A 5,000-nucleotide genomic window follows, 5' to 3' on the forward strand; every position below is an offset into this window, starting at 1 on the left:
AATTTGACAGGAAAAACGGAACATTTGTGCAATATTATGATAAAAGTCATAATTTCACAAGAAAAGCTTAACATGTTGGCAATTTTATGAAAAGAGTCGCAATTTTACTCGACAAAAGTCACACTTTTAGAAGAAAACGTTCAAATTTTTTGGCAACATTATGATAATAATTGGAATTTTACTTGCCAAAATTATGACAAAAGTCATCATTTTTCTCAAAATTTTTACAAGCGCAACAAAAAAAATTGGCAATATTGTGATAAAAGTCTGAATTTTATATGACAGATGTCACCACTTTGTATTAAAAAGTAATAATTTTACATAAAAAAAAGTAATAATTTTACGAGAGAATATTGCAATATTACAGAAACAGAAAGAATATGAGAAATTGTTCCCAATTTTGTAAGAAAAAAAGTCGACACATTGTGAGAAAAAGACTGCTTTTAGTTAATTAATTTATTTTTGAATTTTTTGCTTGTAATTGGTTTTTAATCTTCATTATTTACTTCAAGTTATTACTGTATGTCTCTATATACATTTTTTTTTTTTTTTAATAAATTTTGGCCAAAGGCGGCGCATTTCAATTTCTTACACACACCTGTTATTTCATATGTTGGCCAGAGGGGGAGCACTTCAATTTTTTACACACACTTGTTATTTCATATGTTGACCAGAGGGGGAGCACTTCAAATTTTTACACACAATTGTTATTTCATATGTTGGCCAGAGGGGGAGCACTTAAATTTTCTACACACACTTGTTATTTCATATGTTGACCAGAGGGGGAGCACTTTTAAAACCAACACAGTCAATTTGAAAACTCCCTCCTTTTTGGGACCTTCATTTTGATAGATGTCACCACAAATGAGACATTGTCTATTAGATGCAATGTTATTGGGACCATGATTTATGTCATCACTTGTTCACACCTCCTCATATGGAAGATACTTTTCCTTCTTCATGTCTCAAGAAGGCTAGAAATACAAGAACACACACACACACACACACACACACACAAACACACATCCTTGTATGTGTTACCTTCTTGAGACCTCTGAAAAATGGCTACCTCTTTAGGACCACCCCTTCTAGATATATAAAGAAGTGTATTTACAACATTAATAATATATACATATTTTGCAAATATAAAAAAGCTTGTTGTGAAAAATGAGTTGGAATTTCACAAGAAAAAGGTCACAACTTCACAGGAAAAACTTAGAATGTTGGCAGTATTATAACAGAAGTCGTCATTTTACTCAACGCAAGTCAAAATTGGACAAGAAAAACTGAACATTTGCGCAATATTATGATAAAAGTTACAATTTTACTCAATGACAGTCACAATTTCACAAGAAAAGCTTAAAATGTTGGCAATTTTATGAAAAGAGTCGCAATTTTACTCGACAAAAGTCACAATTTTATAAGAAAACTTTCAAATTTTGGCAACATTATGATAATAATCGGAATTTTACTCGGCAAAATTATGACAAAAGTCATAATTTTACTCAAAAATGTTCACTATTTTACAAGGGCAACAAAAAAATTAGCAATATTGTGATAAAAGTCGGAATTTTATATGACAGATGTCACCACTTTGCATTAAAAAGTAATCATTTTACATAAAAAAGTAATCATTTTACGGGAAAATTAGGGCTGCAACAACTAATTGATTAAATCGATTAAAATCGATTATTAAAATAGTTGCCGATTAATTTAGTCATCGATTCGTTGAATCTATGCTATGCCCATGCGCAGAGGTTGTTTTTTTTTTGTTTATTTTTTTTATTTAATAAACCTTTATTTATAAACTGCAACATTTACAAACAGCTGAGAAACAATAATCAAAATAAGTATGGTGCCAGTATGCTGGGTTTTTTTTAAATAAAATACTGGATAGGATAGAAATGTAGTTTGTCTCTTTTATCCGATTATTAATCGATTAATCGAAGTAATAATCGACAGATTAATCGATTATCAAATGAATCGTTAGTTGCAGCCCTAGAGAAAATATTGCAATATTACAGAAACAGAAAGAATATGAGAAATTGTTCCCAATTTTGTAAGAAAAAAAGTTGACACATTGTGAGAAAAAGACTGCTTTTAGTTAATTTATTTATTTTTGATTTTTTTGTTTGTAATTGTTTTTTAATCTTCATTATTTACTTCAAGTTTATGTCTCTATATACATATATATTTTTAAATTTTTATTTTATTTTTATTTTTTTTATTTATTTTTTAAAAAATTAATTTTGGCCAAAGGGGGCGCATTTCAACTTCTTACACACACCTGCTATTTCATATGTTGACCAGAGGGGGAGCACTTTTAAAAGCGACACAGTCACACTGTGAAAAAAGACACCTTTTAGTTATTTTTTACATTTTTTGTTTGTAATTGGTTTTTAATCTTCATTATTTACTTCAAGTTATCACAGTATGTCTCTATACATATACATTTTGGCCGTTGTGGGAGCACTTCAAATTTGTACACACACTTGTTATTTCAGATGTTGACCAGAGGGGGAGCACTTTAAAAAGGGACACACAGTCAATTTGAAAAAACCCTCCTTTTTGGGACCACCCTCATTTTGATAGATGTCACCACAAATGAGACATTGTCTATTAGATGCAATGTTATTGGGACCATGATTTATGTCATCACTTGTTCACACCTCCTCATATGGAAGATACTTTTCCTTCTTCACGTCTCAAGAAGGGTAGAAATACAAGAACACACACACACACTTAGGAGGTAGCATGTAAAGAGGTCACTCGAGCACCGTCTCATAAAGCCATGAACAATAAAAGCAGGGTTATTGTTTGTCTTGTTTTAAGAGGGGACATTCAAGAGGCCGAAATGTGGGAAAATATTTGGGAGAAGGCAGGTTGTCCAAAGTGAGGCACAGGGGCCATTTTTTTACTGGCAAGGTACAGAGAGCACGTGGCCATTTTTAAACTACATTACAATGTGTTGGATCAAAGTTCATTTCTATTAAAGACTTTTGAATTTGGGGAAAAAATTGTGTAGTGAAAAAAAATCAAAATAACCAAAACTATAAAGACCCCCTAACACATGCAGTGGACCCCTCTCAGTTTTGTTTTGTGTTTTTTGTACATAAAATAATGCCAAGACAAATGATAATCATCACACAAGTCGCTTCAATACAAAGTGAAATATTATGCAACATTTTTTCAGCCATCCTACTTATTGTGTATATTTTTTTTTCATTGTTTCGACCCCAAAATATAAAAAAATCCACTAAATAATCAATTTAAAAAATGCACACCGTTCATAAGGTGACGATATATTAGAAATCCACAAATATAGCCGGTTAATTCTTGGTTGTTTGGTTGTTTGTTTTCACATCAAATAATGCCTAAATATAAATAAAAATCATCCCAAAAGTATTTTCAACAGTGACTGCAAAGTAAAATAAAATCAAGCATTATTTCAGTCATCCTATTAATAATGTAAGTTTTTTTCCTCCAATGTTTTACTCTTAAAAAAATACAAAATCAACTAAATAATACAACAGCAAATACAATTGCCCAGCAAAGATGATATTACAATTACACCAAACATGTATAATAAATACAGGGAACGCTCATTTATTGCAGTTAATTGGTTCCGGGCCTGATAGTAATAAATACATTTCCGCAAAGTAGGAAGTACTACACTGCAAAGAAAGTAATTTAATTTTACAGTAATTTTACAGAATGTTACTGTAAAAAGAGCAATGGTACTGTTTTTCCCACAATGGTTTCAAAAAGGGTATCATCGCAGGGCCAACAGATAGACAGACAACATTCACACTCACATTCACACAGTTGGGCCAATTTAGTGTTGCCAATCAACCTATCCCCAGGTGCATGTTTTTGGAGGTGGGAGGAAGCCGGAGTACCTGGAGGGAACCCACGCAGTCACAGGGAGAACATGCAAACTCCACACAGAAAGATCCCGAGCCCGGGATTGAACTCAGGACTACTCAGGACCTTCGTATTATCATATAGAAGCGATTTATGACACCAAAAGATTAACAAAGTTTGCGGATAAATCGATATGATCGGAATAGTATCAATCTCACGGAGATTCCCGAGCCATTTTCAGAGACAAACGTTGCGTGAGGAACCACAGATCCCTTCCCCATCCACAACTATGCGAATCAAGCAGACTTTGTGAGAGCCATCAAAGATAACTTTTGGGAAAATGATGATCCAGGACCGTATATTTTTGAGCCCGAATACAAAGAAGATGAGCAATACCTTTTAGAAGCCAAGTGCTAAACGAATGCAGCTTTATTGTGACACTATAGCATTAGCAGCATTGCTAGGTGCTAAACATACAAAGTAACCATACTGTAAATTGAAAAAAAAAAAAAAAAAATTTGCATTAAAATTCTGTTGACTGAGCGGCCAGTTTTTGACTGTAAAATCTTGTTTTAACGGTGTATTACTGTAAATGGAAAGACGGTACGTTTGTTTTTACGGTAGAAAAACTGGCAGCTAAGTTGCCATAATAAAAAAAAATAACTTGTACTGTTTTTCCATGAACAATATCATGTTGTAAAAAACAATGTCAATTTAACACAAAAATTCTGGCAACAAAACTGCCGACTTTTTCAGTAAAAAAACCCCGAAAAAAACAGTTTTTTTTATTTACAGTAAAATGTTGTAAAAAAAAAACACTGTATTTTACAGTAAAATGTTGTAAATGTACATATTTTATTGTAAAAATTGAGAGTCTACTAAAAACAATTAATATAATTAATAATGAAATCCAGAGGCAAATTCATCCATTATTCACTGTTACAAGCGGCCCTCTGATGGCAGCCATAACTGCCATGTGGCCCTCAATGAAAACCACTTTGACACCCCTGGTCTACACTATTTACCTTCAGTCCTAAGATAATTAGAAATATTGCCATGCTGCTAACATGAAAGACACACAAAAACACACAATCAATTTGCTTTTTCGCCAATAAGTTAGATACATATTACGTCAC

This window comes from Entelurus aequoreus, linkage group LG07 (assembly GCF_033978785.1).
Source record: "Entelurus aequoreus isolate RoL-2023_Sb linkage group LG07, RoL_Eaeq_v1.1, whole genome shotgun sequence".
Lineage (NCBI taxonomy): Eukaryota > Metazoa > Chordata > Actinopteri > Syngnathiformes > Syngnathidae > Entelurus > Entelurus aequoreus.